Source organism: Rousettus aegyptiacus, unplaced genomic scaffold (assembly GCF_014176215.1).
Source record: "Rousettus aegyptiacus isolate mRouAeg1 unplaced genomic scaffold, mRouAeg1.p scaffold_m13_p_15, whole genome shotgun sequence".
Lineage (NCBI taxonomy): Eukaryota > Metazoa > Chordata > Mammalia > Chiroptera > Pteropodidae > Rousettus > Rousettus aegyptiacus.
Window position 1 is genome coordinate 49,329,369 of NW_023416290.1, and position 15,185 is coordinate 49,344,553.

A 15,185-nucleotide genomic window follows, 5' to 3' on the forward strand; every position below is an offset into this window, starting at 1 on the left:
TTTGTTCTTCCCTTTCCTCTTGGGTTCCATAGACTAAGCCTTAAGGACAGCCTGTTCTGAGTGTGGGTTGACGGTAGAGGCTGGACACCCAGGGTGGCTAAAGTTACTGCACTGAATGTGGAATCCAGTTGTAGATAGCTAGCGGTAGGCTGCCCTGCCTGGGTAATTAGCCTGGGTGTCGAAATCCCCAGCTTTGTCAAGCAGCTATTAGATTCGAATAATCCCAACCTAGGTATTTATTTACCTTCCAGCTCTTTCACAGATTTATCTACCAACAGCTGTGACTGAGGTTTGACACTGACGTCTAATGATATATTTTATAAGAACGTAAGAACACACACACTTTTTTCCCCTTTGTTATTTTTTATTATGTGCATAGGCTTGAGCCAAATTTTTCTGGACTTCAAGGGAGTTTCTTGTTTTTCTTTCTTTCTTTCTTTCCTTTTTTTTTTTTTTTTTTTTTTTTGCTTAAATTTGGCACCTCAAGTATTGTATGACAAAGCTGATTCAGAAGCGATCTCTAAGCCTTCAACTTGGGGGGCCCAGCCAGGCTTAAATGAAAACCATTATGGCCAGCCCTGGGAGAGCTTAAAATTTGAGTGCAAGCTTCATAATGGGAGAAGGGTGCCAGGAACCCTCCTCTTTGCTGTAAGAAGCTTCGGGTACTCAATTAGGTGTTCCAGAATGCCATGTTCTCTTCTAAGCGTCCAGAAGGTTGTGTACATGGCTTAAGGCTTCTTACTTTTTTTTTTTTTTAATTTGAGAAATTTCTTTTCCCCAAAAAGGAAAACAGAAGGTTAGGTATCTTTAAGAAACCCATTGTCCTAAGCAGTGAGCTCTGAACAACCACAGCTCTTGTCTGTAGTAGTTAAAGTAGATAGTGTAAGCCTCTCCCTCAGACCACACCTCCATGGCTTTCAATTGGCTAGGTTTCTGCTACATATAGACCAGATCATTTGTCTTTTTATTCAAAAAACTGGCTTAGTGTTGATTTTTGTACATTGCTTCTGGAGTGACCCCTGATATACAGCTCGTCTTCAGAGTACACAAGTCATGACTCGAGCCCACAAAAGAGCCTGGCATACATTGACTTGAAGAATCTCATGTACGAAAAATGGATTTTTAGAGGTTACTTTGGTCTTCAATCTCCAATTCTCCATATAACTGATAAAGACCTATGATTACAAAATATCTTTTGCAAGCCCCTTTTCTTATCCGAGCTTCGGTTTTGTTTTGTTTTATTTTGTTTTCCCTGAAATGTAGATGTTGGACCCCATTATTCCCAATGTTTCCTTTGACTCTGAAATTATTATGCTTCTGTGATTGATATTTTAGTACTTCCTTCCTGCAAAGGCGCTTTCTTATCATGGAAGAGGATTACAAATAAGAAAACACAGCAGGTAGAGTAAAGCTCTCCTATCCCTCCCTGATTCCCAACTAAAAATCTCACAGGACTTTTTAAAATTCTAAAATGTCAGGGAAATTACTCAGAAATATGACAGTAAGAGAGAATAATAGTAATGCTTAAGGAGAGGCAAGAATAATATTCGGAGTCCTATCATTATTAGTGGTGAGCAATCTACCGCTTAAAAACCAATGATCTTCTCCTTTTTCTCACCCTGTTATCAACTTCCTCCCCCCAATTGCTGTCTTCCTTCCTCTTTTCTTCCTTTCTACTTCTTCCCCTTCTTCTCTTTTTCTATTTTTCAATGTCAATTTTAAACAGTCAGTATCAGCGCTAAATATGCTCAGCATTGGACCTAAGTGAGATACGGTGCTAGCTACTGACTCATTGGCAATCGGCTCCAAATTCACACATTGTCTTGCTTTGTGAGCATGAATCTAAGCCCTAGTATCCTTCCTTTGCCCGTTGGCAGGGTGTGTCAGCTTTGTGAGTCAAGGATGCTGTTGCTCCATAGAGCCATTTCTTTTGCTTCCCGGCTGTGGCATGTTCCTCTTGGAAGAGTCCTCCTAGGACTTTTCCAGTGTCAGACATCTTCAGTGACCCTCTTCTCCAATGCCAGCTCCTGCAACTTCTCCAGCACCAGGCTCCTTCATTATGGACTCGACAGCTTCTCCCGTGACCGGCTCTTATGGTATGAGACAGCCAGCAAGGCCTGTCATCTAGCAGGTTTCCCAGGCACGCTAGTTGAGGGGTTTCATAGTGGACCCCTGTTGGTGAGCTACTTCCTTGTGAATAGCCTCCCAGCGCACCTTAGAAGACCGATTTCCACCAAGTTCTAGAATGGGGATTTTCAGCAAGTTCAGAAGCATGACATCATAGCGACTTCTCGGCCATTTGGTGAGACACAGCCACATCCTCTCCAATTAGATAAGAACCCCAGCCTGGTAGGGGAGGAGGGATGTGTGCTCTTTGGGGCTCTCTCTTTCTCAGCTGTAGGACGAGTGGCTGTACTCTGCCATTTTTATACATTTTACAATTTTATTTAGTTCTTACAGGTCTATCTTTTATTATTCCAGTCCCGGTTATAGTTAATCATTATTTACATTAAACTTTCCCTGTGAAAGTTACTGTGTGGTTTCATTCTTGATTGGATCCAGACTGAGACATGTACCCTGGCAAAAAAAAAAAGAGAACATAGTGGTTTTCCTTAAATTAAATTTCAGTCTTCTGCAGGAAGCAATGAATGAACACATAAAGAAAGTAGGATGCATGTATGTAAAAAGATAATCATGTCGAGAATTGAACGTATAGTTAAGTCAGGAAAAGAAACAAGATCTCAGCTTTCTTAACTGGTCACTCTTTTTTTCTCTGACCAGTTAACACTGGAATGTTCTGGGGTCCAGACCTCCATCCTCTGTTCTCCATCTTCACAAACTGCTTTCATTTCACTACTAGATCTTATCCAGTCCCAAAGCTTTAAATACAGTCCATATGCTGATAACACCCAAATTTATGTTCCCAGCTTTGACTCATTTCCTAAACCCCAGCTGCCCACTAAATATCTCTACCTGTATGTCTAATAGGAATCTCCAAATCAACGCGTCCAATCTCTCCAAAGCTGAATCTTCCCACGGTCCCAAATCTCCACTGACAGCAACTCCATCCTACTAGTTACGTGTAACAAAATCTTGAGATCATCCTCGACTCCTCCCTTTCTCTCGCAGTCCTCATCTGATATGCCAGGAAATACTATCGATTCTACTTCCAATTTTATTCAAAATCTAGTTTCCCCAGCTCTGATTTGAACATCCTAATCTGACCAGCCTCACTTGTCAGCTAGATTGCTGCCAATAGCTCCTCACTCGCTGTCCTGCTTCTATACTTGCCCTTCTGCTGTCTCTTTTCTGTGCAGCAACCCGAGTGTTTGCCAGCGTTTAGGGAAGTGGTGTATGTAGGACGCAGATGAGTGTGGTTATAAAAGGTGGACGCGAGGGATTCTTGTGGTGACGGAATTGTCTTATATCTTGACTGGGATGGTGGACCCATGAACTCACACACATGCACACATGCCCACGAACAAAACTGTGGAGAGCTGAGTAAGACTGGTGGATTGCATTAATGTCAATTTCCTGATCATGATATTTAATATGGTTTTGCAAGTTGTGACCATTCGGGGAATGAGGCGAACAGGGCAAAGGATACACACCCTCTCTGTATTGTTTCCTACAATGGCATGCAAATTGACATTTAGCTTAAAATGAAAAGTTTGATTTTAAATAATATTGGCTCCAAAAAATGTTTGTAGATGACAGGTAAAGGTTGTTCTCGTCATGCTTTTAAGAACTCTAGTATCAAGTCCTCTTTAGAAAAAGGATTTAATTTGTCTGGGAAAGGAATCTTGACTTCTTTCTGAAATGAGAAAGAAGAGACTCGATTAAGCCATCTTGCTCCACCACGGGTTTTCCTGCCCAGGTTTGGTTTGTTGTGCTTCTGAGTTATCTCGTTTATACCTGACTAGCTGGGTAGAAAGGATTGTTGGATTTGCATTTCCAGGACACCCAAATTCAGGTCCACGCCATAACACCAGCTTGCTTGGCTTCCCTGTTCAAATCAAGGGTCCTCAGGATTCTCAGATTATTCCTCTGAAATACAAGAGGATGTGGGCATGAAAAATAGCCGTGCCTGGACAATCTCTCTAGTCCCACCTACCTCCACATGGTTATGACTCTGGACTTCTGCTCCTAGCACAATTCTTCTTTATAAGCAATGTTCTTTGAGTTTATGCAACCTGCCCAGGGTCACCCATCTTGTAAATGGCAGAGCTGGGGTTCTAATTCACATCTTTAGCCCCAAACCCACACTTCTAATCATTCCTGCCCTAGATGCACTAGTCTTTTAGATTCTCTAAGCTGCATATGTTAGATATACAGATATCTAATATAAATGGACTCCATTATTTTAACACCTGCAAAAATGTGTTTATTGAGATGTGATTGAATTCAATGCCATTAGAATTTATAGAAGAAGACAAATTATAAAGAGGTTTTGAGACACTCGAAAGAGCATCCGACTCGAAGAGAATAAATATATTTTCAGTTGCTCTTTTATGTGCTAATGGACTTTGGAAAAACTTATACGTCTGAGTCCCAATTCTCGCATCTCTAAAATAGGGTTCTGAATACTTAATTTATAAACTTGCTAAGTGTTAAATGAAATCTTGTATTCCAAACCACTTGTCCTTTTCTACACACTCAACCAACATTTACTTTTTACTGACCTATGGGCTCCGTTTTTTGTTTTTGTTTTTTTTCTAAATTATAATAAATAAAAAGATCGGTTTTTTTACTCACTTGATCACCAAGTTTTGAGGAATCGGTAGGCGTCTCATGTTGGCGTGATATGTTTACAAAGATTAGTAAGATGTGGTCTTCCTCTTTGTGCAGATCACAGCCTACTAGAAGGAGTGAGAAATTTTAAATAACTAAATATAGTGTATTAATAGCATTGTTTCTGAAAAATTCAAGTGCCATTTGGAAATAAAGAATGGAGTCAGACTCTTGCTTACTGACTACTAGAAAGTCTTCACACAGGAGGTTGTTACTTCCCCGGGGCCTTTTGTAGGATAATGTGACAACTCGACTGGAACTTAAAGAAATTAACCAAGTACATAAATTGATACCAGTTGCATTAAAGTGATCATCTAGTAATTTTTACTCCAAATTTAAGCCTTCATATTCTGTATCATTCATGTCTTTTAACTTAGTTTAAATAAGGAACAAAATGACTTTATCAGTGGGTTTAGAGTAAAACAAAAAAAATGGTCCCTATGTTCTCATTCGCAAAAAAAAAGAAAAAGAAAAAAAAAGAAAGAGAGAGAGAGAGAAGATGAGACTATAGCTATAAAGGCTCATATTTATTTGGCTCCAAAAGTTCAGCTGGGTTAGATCAACTCTGAAGAAATATTTCAATGTTTATATACAAATTCTCACCCAGTCCTAGTTTTGTAGACTGCCCATGTCTGGTCTATGAAGGGAGTGACTCGAGCATGAAAAGGAAGGATAGATAATACCTACGGCATCATTAGATTTGTTTCTTGCCAGATGGTATCATTCTTATGGGGCTGCTTTCTTAACTGGACCTTGCCCAGGCTGGGCTTCTATCCATGCAGTGAGATATCAGATCTTTATGCTCAAAAGAAAAATTCTGGAAAATTTGGAAGGAATCCATCTAATAGGGTCACAGTAACATATGCAGCCTCGGTCATGATCCTGGAAGGTAAATGGAAGTTTTCAGGCCTTTTTACACTCCCTAATCCCTAGTTATGTTTCTTTTGCCAAAAATCTACTTGGGGAAGACTATTACTGGCCCCAAATCATCATCCAGTGCCTAGATTCTTGGCTATACTGGGTGGGACTTCTCTTGGGTGGAGCAGAAAATTGAACAAGCAATAGCTGTGATCATCACTACATGCAGAATGAGTGTGTTTTCCTTTCTTACATTGTCTTCTCTAGACTCAGACATAAACAAATGTGAGCTATCCAAGAAAGGTTTAAAAACCCTGGTTGGTATGCTTAAATACACATCCATGCAATATTGATTAAAACATTTTTTTCAAGAAAGAAAATTCTAGTTTTATAGTCTGTAAATAACAAAGCCATACATTTTAAAACATTTTCTTGGGTCTGACTTATAAGCGTAAGTTCTCAATTTGTGAAAATGAATAGCAGAGAGGGAAAAAAGAAAGCCCATTTTAAATTCGAATTATAAATGAGTCGTTCTTTAAACTCTTGATGTTCTCTGTGGCCTGTACTACCCTTCGATTTTGGGTAAAAGAGTTGCAAGGGTTGAGCATTTAGTACCATTATTTTATACCTACAGTATTCTATTTTATTCACTGTTATCTTTCTACAAGTGCTGTTCTAGGTTCTGAGATACAGGCTATGTCTCTCCTCTCTTGATAGTATTTATATCCTAGGTTCTGAGAGAGACCATGATCAAATAAACAAACAAACAAACAAACAAAAAACAATTTCCAATAATAATAGAGCTTGAGGAAAATTGCTGGATAATGTGATAGAGAGTGACTGGGAGATGACAATGTCACTTCAGGAGAGATGTCTCAGTGAAGGTGACCTCAATCACAAAAAGAAACTTCCCATGGAGAAGAGTGCTTTAGGCAAAATAAAGAGTGACAAGTAGTTATCATGAAGTGGGAACAAGCCTGTCTTGGTTGAGGAACAGAAAGAATTCCAATGTGTAGTGTAATAAGAAAGAAAGATAGAAGTTCAGCAAGAAGTCATGGGAACAGACAGAAGGCAGATCTTATAGGACCCTATGGAGCGCAATATGCTGAGGTCAGATTTTTGAAAGCTTCTAAGCAGACAAGTGACACGATCTCACACTGACTGTTCCATGGAAAAAACATAGAAGAGTGAGAGTGGATGAAAGATAGATAAATGACTCTGACAATAAGCACAGGATGATGGCATTGTGGCTGGGGTGGCTGCAATAAGGGGGAAAAGAAGTGTGTTCACTAGGTAGGACTCAGGTTACTAAGTTAACGTCCACCATGGTAAAAATCTGAACGTCTCCTTCTAATGTTTAGAGCTAATAACAGGGACTCAAATATAAAGAGTTTTCCAAAATTCCCAATGGTCTTTCTCTTCTGTTATTTGTATGCATCCCAACAGCAGCCCTGTGAGGTTGGCAGCAGGGGAATTCTTTAACTTTTGCAAATGAAGAAATTGGTGTGTCTACTAAGAGTCAACCAGAACACAGCGGAGCCAGGACTCGAGTCTATCTGGTAACAATGCCAGACTCTTCCTAATGGCTCACCTACCTCATTTTAGACATTCCAAAGCACTTGTTTTGTCAGACACGAAACCATATTGTGTTCTTCTGGAGGTCAGACAATACTGGGCAATTATAACAGTTTACCTGCTATATGTCTAAAGAAGAAGGTCACCGATTCATAGGAAAAATCTTAAGACTGTATAAAAACCAACAAATGGGCGGGTTAAAATTCATTTTAGAGAAGTAAAATTCCTTGGTTTTTGCATTAAGTGTCCCAGCCCTTGGTCCAGTGCTGAGTGGAGGGGGGGAGGGGGGAGACAAATGAAAGATCAAACAGAACACTAATGAAAATTGTTGTTTAAGAAGGAGAGAGAAAGGAAATTTTATTAAACTCCTACTATGTGGCAAGGATTTTTTCTAGTTGTTTTCATATGCTATTTTGATTATACAATAACTCTGAGAGGTTAGTGTCATTCTCATTATTGTTCAGATGAGGAAAATGAGGCTCAAAGAAGAGTAATTTTTTTCAAGTTTACACAGCTAAGTAGGGGAGCCATAGTTTGGACAGAAGTCATTCTGCCACCAAAGGCAAACACACGGAGTCAGAACTCCAGAATTATTCTGGCCTCACGCACCTCCAAAGCTGGGTAACATAGCAACCATTTGTTTCAGAATGAGAACTTTAGAAACTTCATTTTTGGACATGATATGGTATTTCTTAATGGTGCTAAAATTTTCAGGTACTGTGGTAGACTACTCAGGGTGGCTTTTTATTTAAAATCTAAATATTGAAGGCTTATAAACCTGAGAGCTTATAATTTACAACTCCTTTAGAAGGGAACAGATTTAAGCATAGTCTCAATGTGTCCAGTTGCCCAGATATTGTAGATTTGAGGTTTTCTGCATTATAAAGGAGGCCTAAAACAACTGGGTAAAGAGATCCCAGAGTTTGTAGCCAGCCGTGAAGTCTTGAGCAAGGCTCTAAAATTAACTGGGTTGCAGTTTACTGCTTTGAGATAAAGAGCTTGGACCTGGTGTATTCTTCCTTTCTTTTTTTTTTTTGTATCTTGCCTCATTCTAGCAAAGATTTGAGGCATCTGAGTTGGACTAAAGACACTTTAAGGTTTCTTTTTACTGTGATTCTACTAACAGCTTCATGAAAATAACCGTTTATTTTTGGTTCCAAAAGATCCTTCTTCCAGGATTTTTATTTCCTTAAAATTTCTTTTTCTCTTCTTTCTTTTCTTTTTTTCTTTTCTTTTTTTCTTTTTTCGCTTTTTAATTGTAGAAACACATCTCTGGAGAAATGGGATGTGTAACTCCTATAATATACTCATGCCTCTCTTTTCTGAGAGTGAATCTGTGTACTGTCATTCTATCCAGACCTGATTGAAAAATGATTACGTTCGATTTTCCAACTCAACAATCAACTCAATCCAAGATAGAGAATAAAACACAGCCTTTCCCTTGTTTATAAAACAATTGTGCTTCCTTTCAGTCGGTGCTCTCATACGTCACCAAAGTTGTTTCAAAGATTAGGTACACCCACTTACTGTACATTTCCCCCCCACACATATCAGGATTAAACCTCTTGTCACCCTGAATAGGAGAGCTAAAAACAAGTCACTTACATTTGCCTGACCTCCAGTGTGCAGTGCTTTCTGAGAGCAAATGGGTAACTTGAACTCTGTTGAGACAAGCCTGCTTCCACACCTCAGAGGCCAAGCCAGTTGAAGGCTCCTCCTCCTTACCCTGTGGTCTCCACACCTGGAGCTGATTACTCAAGTAATAAGGAGGTTAAGCCAGGAGTGTTGTTTTTAGATCTTGAGCGAACACAAATTCAACTCGTGGTGTCCGGAATTATACACCAGCATTACCTAAACTATACAGTGCAGGATAATAATGTTAATCCAGACATTAACCAACATCCTTTGGAAAGTATGCCATAGTTATTGAAGTGTAAGGATTTCTGTATGCAATGGGCCTCTTGCAGATTCATAAAGTTCACCAACACAGTGAAGGTTTTTGAGAATTTCTGCAATGCAGAACCTGATGTGCTACTCTGTATTTATTAAACATGGCTTAGAAGAGAAGTCTTTTGTATCATGGACAGACTTTCAGTATCCTGGAGTTGATACAGCAAGCACTTACTGTGTTAACCGTTCTTCCATCCAAGCACAAAGCCTGGTATATAGTAGACACCTACCAAATATTTTTGAAAATAAAATAAGTACATGAGTAGATGAATCCATATAATTGAGGGGAGAGATATATAGATACAGATATGCAGATTGTACTGTGGTTTTTTAATAGAAACACATTAACATCACCCGACTCGTGTTTATTGAGCTCCTACTGGGTGAGAGGCTCTCCCTGTACTAGGTTTTGAAGACCTCAGAATCTAGCACAAGATGATGGTCACACAATATCATGTATGAAAGAGAGATAGCTAAAGGTAAGTATAAGGTACTATGGAATATGGGCAGCAGGAGTGGCAGGGAAGATTTCTGGAGACGGTAATATCTGAGTTGAGCCTTAAACAACAAATAAGAGTTAGACATTCAAGGAGGCGGCTCCAAAATATATATGACGTACATGCATAAGAAAGTCTCCACCCGTGCTGCATTTAAGCAATTATTAAGCACAGGTCCACTTACGTATTTTGTATTTTGAAGGTGAAACAACAGTATTAGAAGTGCTTTTGTTCAATGAGAGGACTAGTTTTATAATCCAGGAAACAAGATAAAACAGGAACACTAAATTGTGTCAACAATCCATGTCCAAATTACATCAAGGAAACTGTAAACCACAAACAGAAATAGGAAATGCAGCATTTAACATTTAAGTTAGTAAATTAAAAATGTAATTTCTGTCAGGGTCTGTGCATGCTCATCACAGAAATTTACGTGAGCTGCCACTCTATTTTTCTCACAACTGAAAAACAGCCTCCTACCCATATTTTCCTTTCCTTGAACTGCCTTTTCTACTAAATTATAACAAGCCAAACTGGGGGCGAAGGAATTATTTATCAGTGAAAAGCTGGGAGTTTGACTTCTGTATATATATAGTTCAGATCCAATTTCTCAACCTATGCTGGGAATTTCATTCCCTTACTCATTTATTCAGTCTACAAAATTTTAAAGCATTTCCATTCAGTGACAAACTGTGTACTAAGATGAAAGGATGAATTGCTAACACAACCTCACACATTTCCTTCTCCCATTGAGCATATCCTCTAATAAGAGACGCAGATATTCACAGAGATGAAAATAAAAATAAAAATAAATAAGCATCAAAGATGTTCTATAAGCGAAGGCAGTAAAGGGATGAAGCTGGCGGTGGCACTTGTAGGAAGTACCCTGAGGCAGTGATGATTGAACTGGGGATGAAAGTTAACTAGAAAAGGTGGCGGTGGGAAGGAAGTGGGGTTGGCAAAAGCTTTTGGAAAAGCACGCAGGAAGGTAGGAGCATGGGTTGCTAGAAAAACTCACATAATTCCTTAGAGGCAGGCATAATTTCTTGTTTGTTAAATCCCAGCAAATCTGGTGCATGATCACACTCAAAAATTGTTTGTTGAATGAATCCCTTCACTTGGTAGAGGGAGGCATCAGCCCACCACCCATAGCAAAAAGAAAGTGTAGCCCTCACACCCCAAAGCTTTTCCTGCTGTAAAGCTCCAAGAATGCCATAAATTTTCCTAAAAGAAAATTCACTACTTGAGTCCATTCTTCCTTATTCTTTTATGTATTTTCTTTTTATTCACCAAATATTATTAAACAACTGACTGTGCTAGTCACCACAGAGGATTCAAAAATGATGAAAACATAGCTTCAGGTTCAAAAACCCTTTTATCTAGCCAGGATATCATGTGCTTTGATAGTCATAACACAGGACATAAGAAAAAGTCTGGGCCGCAAGGCAGAGATAAAGTGAAAGATTATAAGCGAGAAGGGGAGTGGGAGAACTCTTTAAGTTGAAATATTTGGGGAAGAAGATGGTAATAAAGTTATACTTTGAATTAGGATATAAAAAAATTTCGACAAATAGATAATTGGGGTGGCGAGGAGATGGGAAAAGCCATTTCAGGTTGACAGTAAAATGTTCTTAGAGATGTAATATTTTTATCTTGTTGAAAATGAGATAAAGTTAAACATTTGTGCAGTCATTCCTCAGGATTGGGGGTGGGGGTAGTTGTTCCCAGGACCCCCTCAGATACAAAAAACCAAGACGCTCAAGTGTCCTATATAAAATGGCGTACTATTTGCATGTAACTTATGCACGTCCTCCTGTATGTTTTAAATCATCTCTAGATTATTTATAACACCTAATATAATGCAAATGATATGTAAATATTATATGTCGCTCAGGAAATAATGACAACAAAAAAAGTCCATACATTTTCAGTGTGGATGCAGCCATCAAAGGTCTAAATATGTGCTGGACATCAGCAACTTACCAATTTTTTTCAAATATTTTTCCCATCCCAGTTCGTTGAATCCTCAGATGCAGAACTCAAGGATACCCATGGCCAACTATAGTTAGAGTTAAGCCTTAGAAGGATAATTAAAACAGAAGTATAGATAACCCATTGGGTTAAACAAATGGTGAAAAGAGAGACAGTTAAGAGGTGTTTTTAACAGTTTAGGTAAGAGACACAGAACATCTAAAGTATGAGAGATAAATTTGAGTGACACAGTGAAGATAGAATCACATGGTTGTAATGACTAGCTCGTTAAATGGCAAGTAAAAGAAGCTGGAGATAGCTTTTATGCAACTGGCAGGAGACGATGCCACTCATTAACTGAGGATGTGAAACAAGAGGCAGACTTGGGGAGGATGTGATGAAAGTTGTCAAGTACCGGAAGAACAATACCAATTAGGTAATCATATTTCTAAACATAACTATTTCTTTGGGATGTTCAAATCCTAACCACCATAAAGTAGTTCAGTTTGCAATAACATTAGCACCCTATTCAAAAATATCTTTATGTACTGTGATCTACCAAATTTAGTTTAAACACCCCATTCTAGCATTGCTCTCAGTCGGAGTATGGTCTTCTATGATCCACCTTCAAATTTATTTTTTAAAGTTGGTTAAATACAGCCCACACCTTAATTAAGCTTGTTAATTCTGTTTAAAGAATAGATCAAAATCACACCTCTTAGTTCTTTAGTTCCCATTCAACTTTGCACACCCATAATCACCACGACCCCCACTATCTTGAAGCCCACCTTTTGAGCTAATCGTACATTTCATTCCATTTTTTTTTATATTCCCACACCACTCTTTACACCCTTGTAATTTCATTTTGCATCAAATGTTTGTGTAATTATCTTATTCCTCTTAATCACAAGCTCTTGAGTATAAAGGGTACACCTCTTGATTTCTTGCTCATTAACAGGTATTCAGTAAACTTAAAACCAGGTATCTGCCAACACCCACAGATACTAAAAGTAGAAAAATTCAATAGAAAATGCAAATACCTGAACTATCTTATGATAACTACCATAGAAATCATACTTAGTCTGAGGAGAACATTGTAAGAGACCAGATTAGAGCTATGCTTCTTAAACTTTAATGTAAGTAAGTCATCTGGGGATCTTATTAAACACAAGAGTCCATTGCATCAAAGTCCCGGTCTGAGACTTTGATGCAATGGATCTGGCGTAGCACCACAAATCTGCATTGCTAACAAATTCCTAGGTGAGGCTCACGCTGCTGGACAGTGAACGACATACTGGTAGCACTAATTTAAAGGGTTCAGTCTGACATCAGATTGCCTGGACTGACTTCCACTATTTGCTACCTTTATGATCTCCAGGTACCAAGTCTTTTTAGGCCTCAGATTCTCACCTATAAAAGGGTAATAATAATAATGGAAACTTTGAGGACCGATATGAGAATTAAAAGAGGTCGTCTATAAAAAGTACTTCTGACAGTATCTGACATACGGTATGTACTCAAAAGTTAGGAGTCAGTGTCCAATGGCACAAATAAGTCAACAGATTCCTAAAGAGCAGGGGGTCATTAAACCATGGCCTGCAGGCTCATTTTGGTAAAGCTGATTTTAAAATGTTCAAATGATTGAAAAATATCAAAAGAATATTTTGTAACATGCAAAAATTATATAAAATTTCAGTGTCCATAAATTATTATTGGAACAACCACACACATTTACGTACATATGGCCTATGGATGCTTTTGTTACAGTAGCAGAGTAGTCACATGATAGACCATACAGCCAGGAGAGCCTACATGGATATTATATTAAAATTTTGCCAATCTCGAATATAGTACCAAGTGACTTTACCAGCGAATTACTAGGACTAGAACCACCACTATTTCTAGTGTCTGGAGTGGCAATCCTGGTTCAGTAGCTGTAGTATTTTTTAATAATGTAACTATCACAATAAGGATTGTTAGGAACCCATAATAGGAATTGGGAAATAAGATAAATTTGAAGGATAAGTGGCAAAATGCAATAATTACCATCAAACCTCCTCGAACTAGGAAATGCTATTAGAAGCCCCAACCCTCTTTTTTTTTTTTTAAAGCAATTATTTATTGTCCTTCTTCTGATTATAAAAGCAATATGAGATTATGGATTTGGAAAATACAAAAATGTATATAGAATATAAATCGGTCGTATTCCCAATAGTAGATAACCAAGTTAGACATGTTTTTACAAAATTGGGATGTTACAGTACACATCAATATTTTTAACATTTTTCTAAAATCCTATTCTCTGAGAATATTGTTCAATGGGTAATGACATTCCATTGTTTGGAAATGCTGTAATTCATTTAACTATTGCTCTTGGTACTGGATTTTGTTATTTTAAAGTTTCATAATATTATCAATGCTATAACAAATTTATCATTTTTCTGAGAAATTGTGATATTTTTTCAGTTATAATAAGTTACTGTAAACAAACAACTCATCTATATTTGGCTGCTTTAAAGGGTATTACAAAGAGATTAGAGACAAGGGTTAAGACAGTAGTCTGTTTTCTAGATTTTTAAACCACACCAATTTGAGGGATTTCTACCTTATGATTAGTAAAATTAAATGACATCTACTATTTTTACCCAACATGCTTTCTTCCCATATATCCCATTCTTAAATCCAAACCATTATAAATGGGAAAACAGTTTTTTCCATTCTGTTTGAAATTCCCCCTTCCCTTAGAAAAAAACACGATAATCTTATCAAAAATATTTTATTTACAAAAAAATTAATTATACTATACATCCTATACTGAAAATACATTGAATAATTGCTAAAATAAATACAGGCAATTAATTCAATCTTTTATAAGAATGAGAGAATTTGACATTTGAATGTTATCAAAGCTTAACTTAGAACATAAATAGTTAAAAATGCAAACTCAAGTTTTAGTCTCATTTATTGGCATGGTGTTGGCATGGAGTTTGTTTCCTGCAAGCTCTCCAATCAGTGAGTCAGAGTCGCAGAATGTGATGTACCTTTTTGTATTCCGAAGGTAGAATGTGCAGCTTTTTCTTAGGCAAGATAGATGGAACACAGATAGAGGTCTGCATGAAAAAAGACGCAGAAAGGCAGAAAGTACATAGTCAAACACTTCTCCACATGACTCCGCTTCATCACAATACATTTTACAAAACTATTCATGTGTTCGATTGTGTTTTTAACACAGGTCTACACAGCACCAGCTACAAGGCTAGATTGGTGGTGTCAAAATTCAAACTGGATGACCGGGGCTCTGGAGAAGCAAAATTAGCTGGACTACAGGTACCTGGCTCATCAATTTTTTTTATGTGCCAATTTTTGATATAATTATTAAACCTTGATATCATTTCTACTATGTAAACATATTTATGTAGGCCAAGAATAGAAGAGATGAAAAAATTATCTGTATAATTAAAAAAAAAAAAACTCCCCTAGAAAATAAAAAAGATAAAACTTGAATCTGCTATCTTGAATCTATATGCTTTTATATTATAATTT

General features: G+C 37.7%; 1 long non-coding RNA gene across 1 annotated transcript in view; it reads left to right on the forward strand.

Annotated features, from left to right (window-relative positions):
- The window catches only part of LOC107501438, a 33,792-nt gene that overhangs the window by 17,040 nt on the left and 1,567 nt on the right, over positions 1–15,185 (forward strand). Inside the window, exon 2 of the long non-coding RNA XR_001594764.2 lies at positions 14,875–14,969. This is a non-coding gene — a long non-coding RNA (uncharacterized LOC107501438). The remainder of the gene's footprint in view (positions 1–14,874; positions 14,970–15,185) is intronic.